We start from the raw sequence: 15318 nt of genomic DNA, 5'->3' as shown, positions 1-15318 counted from the left end.
ATTTCCTTGGAGTGTGCGGATGTGCAGTTCGAGGAAATGTGACGTGTCCATGACCCTCTTTCGTTGCAGAATACTGCGACTAAATCTCTATTTATGTCGATCAGGGTTATCGCTGACCAACCTTTGTCAGCCTTGTGGCGAAATAGTCAATAGATCACTTTTTCTTTTTTTGCCGGCGGCTCGCTTCTCTCCGTAGAACATACTTAGAGATCCCCCTCGCTCGACTGGGGCTCCCTCTATCTATTCCGATCCTACTCTCCTTTGGGGGAAGTGCCAAGGGATATGCCTTGAAACCTGTGTTCAATTTTATTCTCGTGTATATAATTGCATCAGGCCGATTCTTATGCTAAAATGTGAATTCACAGCTTTTTCATTTCCTTTTCTCTCACCTTTTTTCATCCAAATTTGCGTCTTCTTCACAGGCGACCTCTGCGCGAGGGCAGAGCACGCCTCCGCCAAGGATGCCATGGACAAAGAGCAGATGTTTTGCCATCCGAGGTGACAGCGAGGTGACAGCATGAGGTCGTAGGCCAGAGCGGCCAACGAAGCCAAGGACGACGAGTAGAAGCTAGGCGCTCTTGTCCCTACCCGTAGTTGCAGCGGAAGCCTAAGGTCGGAAGCCAGTGCGGTGAGCGGAGCCAAGGACAACGAGATGAAGCTAGGCACCCTTGTCGCTACCTGAAGTTGCAGCTGAACGCGTGTGCCTTGAAGGCGGAGGGTGGTGCGGCCAAAGAACGCAAGGACAAAGAGCAGAAGCCATCCGCCCTTGTCACCAGAAGTGGCAGCTGAAGGTGTAAGCCTGAGGGCAGAGTTCGGTGCGGCAATTTTGTAAAGGACAAAAATCAGAAGCTAGCCACATTTAAGAAGAGTGGGGGCGGAGGCAACGCCAAGTGCTCAAACTCATTCCTCTTTGTCGCGGTGAGAAAATACTGCAGGAAGTCATACCGCAGTAACTAAGTTTGCTTGCTGTTGCTGCCATGCCTACAATCTTTTCAATAATTTTGTGAAATTCTTCCTAACATTAGTGCGTCTGTGCGGTCATAACTCATACTGAGTGGTGTCCCGGTCAGTCTGAGATGGAACAGGAAATTAAAAAAATGGCAAGGCTGAAACTAATCAAAAGGTGAACGCAACCGACAAAAAGCTAAAAAAGATCACCAGGCTTGAAGAGCCGGTTTCCGACTGTCTAAAAATCATACCTGACCTTGAAAGCGACCTTGTATTCACGCGCAAGAAACTCGATGATCTGGAAAAAAGGATTCGACGGTCGAATGTTATCCTTTATTGAATAAAAGAAGAAATAGATGCAACCTCAGAAAATCTGCACGAAACAGTTTCTAACAAAGTTTTCGGGGAGGTTCTGGACATTGAATCCACCGGCATTGAAAGAATTCATCGGCTTAGAAACCGGAAGCCGAACGTCGATGACGACATAGCAGATACATTATTCTGAAGCTACTTGACCACCGCGATAAATCGCTATATTGGAGCGATGCTCTAGGCTAAATGTGTCCGCGTATTCAATTATTGCAGATATTTCTCGACCTATTCGAGAAAAAAGGAATAATCTGTGCGAAAGAACTAAAGGCAAACCGCGACCCGCTACGAAAAGATATTCCTAGTCTACGACAAAGTTCGCATTGATGGCTTAGAATGCGAAAAAAGGAAGGAAAAACCTGCATGCGGACGCGCAGCACTCGAAACCGCAATCAGCAACAATCCTAAACATAAACGCGCGCAGCTTCGGCAAATCATTTCACCAACTGAAAGCTGTTCCACTCGCTTATCAGCCTAATACCGCCGTTGTCACAGAGACATGGCTACACCCCAACATTTTAAACCAAGAAATCGTGCCACCAGAATATGCGATTGTGCACAAGGACAGGGAAACGAGAGGTGGGGTGTTGTTTTGCTTTTTATGATTGATGTTTATGTTTGATGAATATCTTTCAGTGTCATGCCTCAGGCTGCAGTCATCGAGGCAGTTTGGCGTACCGTCCGCCTAAAAGACGATGTCATTAATATCAGTGCAATTTACAGACAACCGAATGCAGAGCTACGGTTTACGGAATTGCTCTAAGAATATATAGAAATACATATAGCTTGCGGCAGCAAAATAATAATGGCGGGCGACATCAACATGCGTGATATGAAGTGGAATTGAATGATTCCGGGAAATGTTACGCATGACATCATATCGGATATATATCTTGTTCACATATAACCTTATGCAGAATGTGAATTTCGCAACCAAGATTGCTGGTTGCTCCAGTTCCCTTTTGGACGTTTCATTCATTAGCGACCATTTTCCTGAAAACACTGCTCATGTCGTACTTTCTGGAGGCTTATCCGTTCATAAGATAATATCCTGCTCTTTAAAACTTCTAAATCTGGTACGAACATCCGGTCCAACACAGCGCATGCTCTCGAGACATCAACAAACCAGATGACACGGCTATCATGACTTTTCCTTTCAAATATGACAACTTTTCAGACCTCGCTTCCGATGAACATTCATCTATAGACGCTGTGTGGACCGAGTTCAAATTCATCGTGATGCACTGTATAAACACCTTAGTTCCACGAGTAAAAAAAGAACTAGAAAACACAGTCCTTGGGTATGACGAGCCATAATGTAAAGCGTAAAGTCAAGAGACAGCGAAAAAACAGAAAATCGTGTCTATATAGGAAAACTGAGTCAGAAATAACACTGCTAACAAGTTCATTAAAAAGTAGACTACGCAGTGCACAAAACAATTTCCTGAAACATTCATTACACAGCTTAATTAAGAAGTAGAATAAAAAATTGTGGCGCTACTTAGGAGCCAGACGTTCTAGCGTACCTCCCTTGATCTGGAAGACAACGAGAAAGCTTACTCTGTCAATGTGTTCTTGCAGTCAATTTTCACCATCGATAATGGTTCTTTGAACCGCCATCTAAATAGCCACATCCAGAACAGTGTTTTAGGCACCCCAAAAATAGCACAAGCTGTCATATTGTTTGTTTCGCTGAATATGAATGAGAAAAAACGCTGTGGTAGAGATCAAATACCGAACACGTTTTTGAAGAGGAACGCAGAACCTTTAGGCAAATTCCTGTGTATAATTTTCTCAATGTCACTACGCGAAAGCCGCCTTCTTGCTGAGTGGAAGGTTGCAAAAATAATTCTGACACGTAAAACACGCGACCCCTCTTGTCTCTACAACTACTGGCCCCTTTCTCTTACATGCACGCGTTGCAATATACTCGAACATATAATTTTGAAACACTTCACGGAATGCACGGAATCTAACAATATTCAACGACCTCTTCAGAAATGTGTTCAGAATTTTATCTGGACCACAGCTTTTCGTTTCATCCATATTTAACAAAATGAACAGTATGCCAGCTTGTGATATTCTTAGGTCGTCAAAACAATGTTCTGGTTGTGGCTAGGTAGATAGTTCAAAGAATCGTTATCGATGCTTCTTTGAATCAATGGATTGGAGGAAGCCTTCATAACTTAACTCAAAATATTAATGACTAACTTTTGATGACATAATTTCAATGAACTTTGTGTCGAAATCATTCGACCGCGTTTCTAACGTTAAAATGCCTCAGAAGCTTAACCGTCTAATTGAAAGCGGCCCTCTCGTTCATTGTATCAGTGATTTTCTCTCAAACAAATCCCAGTACGCATAATACACTGTTCCTGTTGAGTCCGATGCTCTGCAGGGCTCGGTTCTCGCCCCACTTCTGTTCCAGCTGCACATAGATGATACAACAATCCAAGTCAATGTCACCATTCGCCTCTTTAAAGACGACTGCATGCTTTACCATACTGTAACAAACCACGAGGACAAAATAAACGTAACAACGCTCTACACGAAGTAGTCGAGTGTTGTGTGGATTGGCAACTGATGATAAACCCGGAAAAAACTGTTTACATATCGGTATCAATGAAAAAATGAAGTCTCCAGTTCCCGTACGCTTTTAATGGCACTATTCTTCAAAGCATCACCGAGTACTAATACTTAGGCGTGATCATTTCATCAGATCTCAGCTGGAGTGCCCACGTAGAACACGTAGCTAAGAAAGCCGTAAACAAACTGTTTTTTATCAAACGCACCTAATCGCATTCCACCAGCCAAACAAGACAGCTTGCTTACGTCAGTCTTATCAGACCGGCTCTCGAATATGCCAACCTCGTATGGTTTCCACATACCAAAAACCGCATTCGCACGCTTCAAAGAATACAAAGGCAAGCTGTTCGGTTTATGTATAACCCCTACAAGCGCACGGACTCATGACCCGAACTTCTTTCTCGCGCCGGCCTAGCATCCCTCGAGATCCCAGCAAAAGTTCAGCGTCTAAAATCCTTGTAATTAATACTTTACAATCCGCTAAAGCTCAACTGTGCCGCTTACGTGGAAGTACCAAAGCACCAGACCGACACGGCACAAGCGCGGCTTTATGCTAAAAAAATTTTGTAACAATATTTTTCGCTTCTCTTTCTTTTCCCGAGCTGTACAGGAATGAAACTCTTTGAACCCTGCTATAACTGCCTAGTATACAGTAGCAAAATTCACAAATGCCCTAGGAGAAACTCTTTTCGCCGAAATTTACGATTCACTTGGCGGGAACATTTGTGAAGAACCACTTCGATGGTCAATGTGTTATTGAATGTACTGTTAGCGCCTGCGTTTCATGTATTTTCGGTTCTTGTATGCAATATGGCTCTTACTGTACCTGTTTTCTTCTTGCTCAGTCGTGTAATAATCCCAATAGGGATTGACAGTATTGTGAAATAACTAAATAAAGAAAGAAGAATATTAAGAGAGCAGAATATCGATGTAAACAAATGTCGCACGCGATCCAAACCCCTGGCAGAGCATGCTCAATTAATGACGCACACCACGGAATGGGAAAATGCCACAATATTACACCCAATGAAGCCTTAATTCTGAAGACTGCTCTTAGAATTTTTTTATATAGAGAAACGAAAAACATTATTAAGAGGACGAAGGGTAATCTCCCGGATAACTAGTCCCACTCACTGCGCTGCGAAGTGCGCATATAAGAAGCGGCCCATTCCGTCCATCGTCATTGTGAACAAAGGACCGTCCCGAAACGTCGTGTTTTAGAACCATTTTTTGGGCAGTGTATGTTTTATTCAACCACTTTGTCTCCACTCGATGTAGCAGCTGAAAGTGCAAGTCTGGGGACGGAGGCCGGTTCGGCTACGGAAGCCAAGGAAAAAATAGGAGAAGCAAGCCGCCCTTGCCGCCACCCGAAGTGACTGCTGAAGGCGCAAGGCTGAGGGCGGAGGCCGGTGCGGACCAAGAATACAAGTACAAAGAGTAGGAGCCAGCCACACTTTTCGCCACCCGAAGTGGCCTCTAGAGGCCTGAAACTGAGGGCAAGGATGCCAAGGAAAAAGAAAAGAAGCAGCTAGCCGCACTTCTCGCCACCTGATGTGCAGCTCCCATTTTCAGGAACGTCAAATATATTATCGCTGACGGGATCATCCTCATGTTGCCGAAAAAGTCGTGCTGATCGACGGAAGTGAAATGGATGAAATGGATGATGAATTTTAATGGCGCAAGGGCATCTGAGGCCAAAGAGCGCCATGGCACAAGGTATTTTCGATTTCTCAAGGTGGGGACAAACACCCATTTCCCAAGCATTTCACCCTAAATAAGCCGAGCACCAGACCAGGAGAAAGTTTGTACCCATTGTATCACCGGTGAGTACCCGGCGGCACTGAGGATCAAACCCCTCACCTCCCGCATGCGAGGCGGATGCTCAAGCACTCGGCCACCGCTGCGGTCCTATCGACGGAAGTCTCCGGACCACCTCGGAGAAGTGTGATGAGCACTTCGAGAGATTCGAAGTGATGGTGTGGCAATCCGCGAGTGTTGACTCCGGCGAGGGAGGCCGAGTATGCAAACGTTGCAATATGCAATGCGTTTCATGAAGTGTGCCACAAACGACGTATATGAAATTCCTCTATCCTGCGGCGGGAAATCCTACATTGGACAGACGGGGCGTTGTGTGTACGATCGGCATAGGGAGCATGCAAAAGATATAGAAAATAACGAAGGTGAGCGACTTGTGGATCATTGCAGGGCTTGATAACAGTAATAATAACTGGGTTGTGGGGAAAGTAAATGGCGCAGTATCTGTCTTATATATCGTTGGACACCTCAACCACGCAGTAAGGGAAGGGATAAAGGAAGGAGTGAAAGAAGAAAGGTGCCGTATTTCAGCGCTCAAGAATAATTTCGACCACCTGGGCATCTTTAACGTGCACTGACATCGCACAGCACACGGGCGACTTAGCGTTTTGCCTCCATAAAAACGCAGCCGCCGCTGTCGGGTTCGAACCCGGGAACTCCGGATCAGTAGGCGAGCGCCCTAACCACTGAGCCACCGCGGCGAGTGCACCGCGACGGTGCACCCGCCGATTGTTTGCACCGATTATTTTCCTGTGTTCCGCGATGCGAGGATTCTATGTAGAGGCAGACACCAGACATGGCGTGAAACATTGGTAGCCTTCTACATCACAAAAGCGGGTCGGAACTGCGTTAGTGACAAACAGGTTTTCCATTACGATGCTGAGCTGAAGTTTCTATCGCTCCTACTATGATAAGACTTTTTTACTTCCATGTTCTCTAGTATGTGTGCGCATGCACGGGGTGTTGGAGGGCTATATATCCAGTGCTTTCACCGTCATTTAACAATTGAAGTGAGCGTCCGTGGAATCGTCGTCTTTCTTGTGTGTGTTCTTTTGGAGCAAAAATCTTTTTAGTACGTATAATCACCAACTACCCCAACAGTTAACTCTTCGAAAATATTCCGAAATTATATTGCTTCTATATCGGGCTCGCCTTCCTATCTACCTTCTGTTGACCTTCAGAACGTCGACCAGCTCCTGAAAAGCATTGTGTTTGCGACATGCCGTGCAAGGTACCTTGGATTCTGCATAACAAATTCTGTTACACCGGTGAAAATGAGTCCTCTGGCCCTGTGCCACCCTCAAGGGGCCATGTGAAACGGGTCTTCAAAATCTGGCGATCTGAACTGTGCCGGCACGTGCTGGCACTAGACTTACCTGCGCTTTTATGTTGTTCCTGAAGGCATGGCATTGCTGGGACTGGATGCTGTGCAAAAGCTACAGTTGCATATCGATGGTTCGTCACTGGAGTGCCTGCAGGTCACGCCAGCTCCCCGTCGCTCCCTACCGAGTTGTGTGAGTTTTCCTTTCTTTTTGCGAATAAGTTGGGACTAGTGAAGAACTTTGTACACTCTGTGAAGCTGTGCTGAGATGTCAAACCAGTAACAGCGAAACTTCGACGCTTGCCCTGACCTTACGGGAGAAAGTAGCAGCTGAACTGGCAAGATTGCTGGAAGAAGGCATTGTAGAAAAGGTTAATGCTGCAGAATGGGTGTCTCCTATAGTAGTTGTGCAGAAGAAGGATGGCAGTATTCGCCTATGTGTTGATTTGCGCGAGCCCAACAAAGCAGTGGTTGTCCGTGGGTTTCCTTTACCACACACAGAAGAAATGTTGCATGCGTTGAATGCAGCAACATTGTTTTCGAAATTAGACCTTGCCTCAGCCTATCACCAAGTCAAATTAGAAGAGAGTCGTGAAATAACGACACTTATCACGCATGAAGGATTATTTGGGTTTCGCAGGGTGTGTTTCGGTCTCGCATTAGCACCAGTCGCCTTTCAGCGAATGATGCAAGAAATTTTGAAAGGCTGCAAGGGTGTATTGTTCTATATAGATGACATCATAGACTTCGGAAAGACTATGAACGAGCACTACCGTAACCTCGACCAGGTATTGGGCCGGATAGCCAGCGCTTGGCTGCAGCTGAATTAAAAATGCCTATTCGCGGCCAGGAACTGTAATTTCTAGGTCACCATGTGAGTGCACGTGGTCTTGGCCCGCTCAAATAAAAGGTGGATGCTATACTTAAGGCACGAGCGGTGACAGTTTTAGTAGCGTTGCGGTCATTCCTTGGGCTCGTAGGTTCCACATTATGCAGAAGTGGCGAACCGCTGCGAAGACTTCTCCTAAAGGGCCAAGAGTTTGTGTGGTACCAGGACGCAGAGCAATGTTTTTTTAAGGTCAAGGAGATGCTGTCAATGTGGAGTGGTGTCTATGTTCGACGTGTCTTTGCCTGTACAGGTGACAGCTGATGAATCTGCATATGGGCTTGGAGCTGTGCTGCAGCAGGTAGTTGACGGCGAAGTGCGCACAGTGGCATTCGCTTTCAGGACAATAAATTCACAAGAACGCGAGTACTCTACTGGGGAACAGAGGCGCTTGCATGTTTATGGGCATGCGAACATTGGCATATATATTTATGGGGCCGCAGGTTCGTGTTACTGACTGACCGCCAAGCATTGGTAACACTGTTGTCAACAAACGGGGTTGGAAGACGTCCACTGGGTATTGAACGCTGGTATGCTATGTTGTTGTAATACAATTTTACAGTGCAATATACAAAAAGACAAACCGATGTCGTATGCATGTCGATGTCGTATGTCGATGTGCATAAGCATTAGCTGACAGGGTATAGAGCGACGTGGTTCAGCCAGACGATTTTACTGTGACCTAACGACTCATGTAGGTGACAGGGCGGAACCAGAGACTCCTGCTACCTTCATTGACAAATCGGAAGTGGTGCAAAATAAGGACACAGAAAAGAGCGCTCCTAATCCCAGAAATGCACCGGCCACATCAACAGAATCTGCACCTCAGCTGCCTGACCAGCAATACTCCACCCGACCTCAACGAACTAGAAGACCGCCAGCACGGTATGCGGACGAGTTTGCCTGAGACCGAAAGACTGGAGCGTGCCATGTGTGTGAAGCGTGTATAGTGTGAGTTAATTGTAGTGTTATTTACTTTGCGTTGTGTCATGAAGGGGAATATTTTGTGTATGTATAGGGGGCGCTACCGATCAATCATCTCAACTGCGTATAAGCGGCAGTCATCAAAATAAAGAGGCGTTCCCGATACCCAGTCAATGTAGTCTTGCCTGATCATTTGGCGCTCCGCGCCACCACAACTAGCTAAAGATAAAACTAAGAGCGCGAGGGGGGCGCTAAATGTTTAACGCCCAACCCCGAAGCTCCATTTCGTACCATTGTGAGTGAAGCTGGTACCTGGCAGCATTGCGTAACTTCCTCCAGAGAAGTTCGAATAGCCTCGTAATAACTGATCCCTTTCTTACCAAAAGTTCAGTGTAAGTAGTTCATTTTTTTCGATTAGAGCAATGACATCGATTATGCTTTTTCTCTTGATGTAGAAGATCTTTTTTATTTAGTGCCCTCTCCGGACCTGTTTGCACGTGTTGAAGATTGCATAGACGAGAGCGGCCCGGTGGCTTTCGAAAACGCCGCCGGTATCAACTTTGTTCTCGTGGAAACCACTGTGCTGTGTTTCACTGAAAACTGGATGGAGCCGAAAGTCCCGTATGAGGTGGATGGATTTCGCTGTGAACGTTTACTTCAGCCTCGAGGATGGTGCTCTTACCAAGTTCGAAAACGGAGGGGTCGTTAAAACCGCGAGGACATTTCAGCCTCGTGACGAGAGTTCCGTCGTCAGCTCATGGAGGCCTACATCGCAGGCGAACGAACTGAGCATACACTCTAATTCTGCGTCGAGCTCCTGCAGTGCCCAAGTGGTAATGCGCTCGTCTACTCAGCCGGACTACCCGGGTTCAAACCTGACCGCGGAAGACAAATTTCGATGGAGGCAAAACGCAAAAGGCACCCGTGCGCCGTGCGATGTCAGAAGCGTCCAAATGTGCATTCAAGACGTAACGCGCCTCTTAAGAGAAATGATCCGGCCACACCTGAAGAAAAAGTCTACCACTCAATGCCCTACGTCAAACTAGAGTTGTTCGCTGGCATCGTGCGCAGCTCACCATCTGTAGTCGCTGGTTTCCTTGCTGAGGCCACAATGACGAAAAGGTCTTCCAACCGCGTTTCCAACACCAGCAAGGAGCACTTTCGATTATCGGCAGGGGAACGGCGTATTACACGCAGCTATTCAATCACATTTTCGAGCTGACCTGCACGACCCATCGCAAGACCACAGTATATCAACCACCGTGCAATGGAGTAACCGGCCGATTGAAGGATACTATTTCGGACACGCTGCTAATCTACATGGATGTCCAACACAACATGAGGGCATGACACATATCAATTTTGACAACACCGTTCTGAAGGAAACTACGCGCTTCATGCCGTTTCGCCTTGTGTACGGATGTATAAAAGACGTTCTTTTCCGCAGTGGCTGCGGCTGGACCGATCACGTCAACAGTCTGTGGATACGAATATCAAGGTCAATTGTGTTAATTCAAACGACTTCTCTAACTTCATCCATTCCATGTAATATAAAAAACAGTTATATTTTTCTCCTATTCATTCTCATATTGTGTGAAGTCTTTTAGTGTGAGGAACATGTAATTAAACTGACTCGGATACGTTTTTCTCGCTACTAAAAAAGAGCCTTGCGCGTTGTGGGTAGATATTATGTTAGTACCAAAGCCATGTTTACCTCTTGGAAGGCGTTAACGTTTTTATTAAGCTACAAACACTACTTATCACGCATAATCTACCAAATATAACATTCTTTAAATCTTTCTGTCATTCTTATGTGAATAGAGAACTCGCACATAACTTGCGCACAATTTATTTGATTGGTTCTAGGCCTCGCACTACTTGCGCCACCCAGACTACTATTCACCGAATAACAGTTTTATGCAACACATATCCAACATTTATTGCTTGCGCACTAGAGAATGTCACCATTAGTAGAAAATGAGCCATCTTTTGAACACCTCCGTGTGAAATTTTGTTATGTATACCTGCTGCATTTCGGTGTTATTCCTACCGTTCTGTGCGAATGTTTTTCTTTTCTACACCACTTATTATTGCTCACTGTTCATCACTTCTTCAGTATTATTTTCTGCCTGAGCAGTGCTAGTGTAATTTCTTATGTTGAATTCCTGTCTCGCTGTGTTTTATGTACCACTGTTCTCACAGATATGTTACTCATACCATCCGCACCGACGTGTAATGCGAGTGTCAGGCCTCGTCAGGAGACATCTTAGTCTCCTTTAACCTCTCCCCGCGGAAACCATGTATTGTTGTCCGAAATAAATAAATCAAAGAAGAGCATGCTTGATGCCATGCCCCCGTACCGAGATCATGACCCGCTCACACCAGACGCCCAGCAAATTTCCCAACGCGCTGAGGAACCCGTCAGCTAGACCGCAGTCCCATCGGGCAACAGCAAAGCAGAATGCGCGCCGCTACAACCTGCGCCATCGACAGGTTAACAGCAAATCCGGTGTCCGTGTCTTAGTGCGTAATCCTGTCTGCCGCTAAGGCTTCTCTGAGAAACTTCCCTGCCACTATTTTCGCCTTTACAGAGTATTTAGTCATATAAGTGACGTTCACAATGAAGTGCCTCCGGACGGTTAATCTAGTTATTTATTGACTGGTGTGCCTAAATTGCGCCCTGAGACACCTTGACTGTGAAAATACCGGAATGACAGCAAAGTTCATCTGTTTTGCAACGGGGAATAATGTCACCTAGTATTGCCAAGTGGCCCATAGCTCACCTGTAGCGCTTGCGCAGTCGCGTATCGGCCGCCATGGTCGTCTCCTCTTTCTTGACACCGGGCAATAGAGCACCCTTGTTCAACAATATTGTGGAAGTGCCTCGTGCTTAGTACTTTTATTTTTCACTGTGATATGTTGCTCCTTTAAGTGTATTTGCTGTTGATGCGGGAGCAAGACTTAGAGCGTTAGTTCACTGCGGCCCTTATCCTTTCTATATTGTGTTCGAAAACAATAGCCTGGATACCAGCGTCTGTCTCTAATCGCACAGTTCGTTCAGGTTAATAATGAGCATTTTAATACTCTTGACTTACTATGCGAAGTGCCGAACGGGTCAGTCTTGGGGCCTATACTGTTCCTAATTTATGTAAATGATGTTGCCGCCTGCGTTGAACCTGGAATAACGGTTAGGCTCTTTGCTGACGATTGCGTCATTTATTCTTCTGTGCAAAACGTGCAAGTCCAAATAAAACTAGAAACATCACTAAACAACATTGCTGATTGGTGCCTTGAATGGGGGATGCATATAAACAAATAAAACTTCATTCATGAGCATTACCCGTAAAAACACCCTCTGAAATTTTCATACACTATAAATTGTACTACCTTGAGACAGGAATTCGCAGTGAAATATTTGGGCTTAACATTTACTGACAGATTAAAATGGGATGTACACGTAAATGACACTTGTGCGAACGCTCGGAGAGAGTTATAGTTTCTACGCAAAAACTTGCCGCGGCACCACTTGAGGAGAGTGACCGCATGGAAGTGGCCGGCCACCTGACAGCTAAGCGGAACGAGCGAATTCCACGGGTATACAAGGATTTTCATTGTTTTTATTTGCTTGTTTTTATCGGCAGGGTCCTGGTTACGTAGTGATCCACAATCCCCAAGGGCGGCGGCCACATCTTACGGGATATTTTTGTTTGTTAGACTAGCGAGGTCACAAGCGATGACCATTTCCGCTAGTAAAAGCTTTGAAAAGCAGTTCAGAGCTCCTGTTCATTTGATTGCCTTAAACCAGTGACCGCTATGCTGGGGCAGGCATTCCCTCACTTTTTTCTGGTTTTTGCCTATCAAACAGGAAATAGAAGATGAGGAAAATGAAGCCAGAGCGGTTTAGAAAAACGTCTCTCTGCATCCCTTTCGAGCAAAGAGCGCCAGGCTGCGTAGCTGGGACACGGATTTACTGGTACTGAGTTTTCGCAGTCGCTTAGGGCGGCTACGGAGTCTTGCGTCATTCGAACGCCGTTATATACGCTTCGTAAAAAGTTGTAAACACTATTCAGTGTTCATTCTAAAAAATCTCCAACTTCCTCTTCATCGAAAGTGTCCGAAGGTAGCAAATACCACCAACCAACGGATTCTACCGAATTCAACAAATTTTCACTTTCTACCGACATGTACAACTCAAGTAGGACCGTGCAATTTATTCGGTCAGGAACATCTCCCAGGATTCGGAGCGATTCGCAACCGTAATAAGTAGCTACAATCATTCGTATGACAAATCAAACATAGAAACCCGGTTTGACCAGGCGTGTATATTACAGGCTCTCGTATTCCTTGTCGAACGTTCTTGTCGGCTGTGCCGTACCGCCGTGTGTGAGGTTCAGTAGCCTTGACATTCGGGAGATGGAGCTTTGTATTGGTTCGATGTCGTCGATAAAAAATGTGCGCTCTTTAGAATTCACTACCATCAACAGCAGTGTGTGCACCGAAAGGAAAGCAGGTGATACACTGCGCATTTCCTGGGGCCCAGCAGTAAAAAGCACTGTAAAATTGTAAGATGGACGCACAGATATCTGCATACCTGCTATCTTGAGCGAAAGTATGGGCCACTGGCTTTAGAGATCAGTGCATTTCTTTGCCAGACGTAATAAATGGAATTTGGAGGTCAAGAGCTCTTAAGTCTTGTTTGGACCTGACACAGGAGTATTATTTCATTAAATGGTGAAATGGACCGACAACTGATAACAGAGTATGGCTTGCAAGCGATAAGAGGGCGGGCGAGAACGCAAACCACGCATGGCCTGTGAGGCCCCCTTTACGCGTCGCAATAGCCGGGTCACTCTGTCGCCCGCAATACGGCCTAACACGCGCAGACGCGATGCCCACGCAGTTCGCTAAGGCAGTAAAGACCAGGGCTAAATTGTCGGGACACCGCCGGTAGCTCGGCTACATCCTTCAATGCGAGACGTCCGGATATGGAGCCTACAAAAATGCTTAAGATGTCCTCGCATGAACTTCCAGAGACGGCAGTGGAACACCGCTGTCGGCACCTGATCTAACGGGTGCGGCGAACACCGCGACCCGTCGAACTCATTTACTGACGTTACTTAGAGCATGAGCGACAGGAATTATGTGTTATATTGAACGTGTCCGGTACCAAAGAATATTCACCGATGCCCGCGGCTCGAAATATTGTAAGCCGAATTGTGCACCGGATTGTAAGCCAGTGTGTACGAAAAAATTTAATCCTCTTTATGCGTAAGCTGGAACTTTATCAACCCATAAAGATCGACTTCCGCGCGAAATCACGGAAGCTTTCTATATTTCGGGAGAGGGAAATACATGCATAAGAGCACTGTCAATTTCATTAACAGTAAAAGAACTGCCATACCTAGACCACACGTGGAAGTAATGGCTTGCGTCCCTTCCCTGCTTTTTGGCTTTTATTGTTTGTTGTTGTTATTTTTATTTTCGGTGATTGGGACTGGACGTCCCATCTGATGTATCGTGCCCTACGCTTTTCTTTATGTTAAGTATGATTCTTTTGATTTACTTTCACGAGATGGGTATACATCAAGTGCTTTTTCATTGAAAATTCAGTTGCGAAAAAGCACTCGTGTTATGTCTTTCTCCCAACTTGGTCCTCGTTTTTGGCGCTAATTCCATCATGAATCAAAAAACATTATGGAGGCCAATGAGCAATAGCCGGGGGAGTTCCCACACGCCCGGGAATTAATCCTAGTATCTTTCGTTTGTATTTCAACCGGCCCTTCATCTGCCCTTGCATCTCATCTTCTCAAGAGTTTGGGAGCTCGCAGTAGCATCGGAAAAGCCATTTGTGCTGAACAACTGCGCTATGCACAGCAGAGCGCTTGGGCCCATTGTTAGATAAATCCGGCTAAACCATATTTCTACCCGAAACTGCACACAATATGTTGTTGCAGTTTGCCGTTGCATAAACCTCGACGATGCACGTGGAAATTAGTAGGTGTATTTATCGCAAGAAATTTTCAAACTGTTAATTACCTTTGATGCTTGTATATTATGTGGTTCTTTCAGTAGGTAAATTGAGGCTGCATTTCTTTAAAAGCGAGAATGCCACAACAGATGTGCACCAAATTCATTCTCAAATATGAACTCGAAAAATACTGCCTAGTTTTTACTGCCGGATTTTCTTTTGATGCAAAATTTAAAAACAAGGAGCTCCTTCTTGCGTTTACAATATGTAGTGGACACGTTGGTTTTTGATGTTTTATAGTCAGCTTCTTGGCATGTGTGCACCATTGTGATTAACCTGTATTACTATGTTTTTAGAATCTTCCTTTAATGCCCAAGCCCTCAAGAGTCTGTCCTCACTGCCTCGGGACAAGGTGGATCTGCCATCAGCACCCCCTGCATTAGAGATACTACAGTTTTCAATGCGGCGTCACATCTCCCCAGTCAAGCTGTAATGGCATCC

This window comes from Amblyomma americanum, chromosome 11 (genome assembly GCF_052857255.1).
Source record: "Amblyomma americanum isolate KBUSLIRL-KWMA chromosome 11, ASM5285725v1, whole genome shotgun sequence".
In the NCBI taxonomy this organism is placed as follows: Eukaryota; Metazoa; Arthropoda; class Arachnida; order Ixodida; family Ixodidae; genus Amblyomma; species Amblyomma americanum.
Note: the sequence above shows the minus strand (reverse complement) of the source record.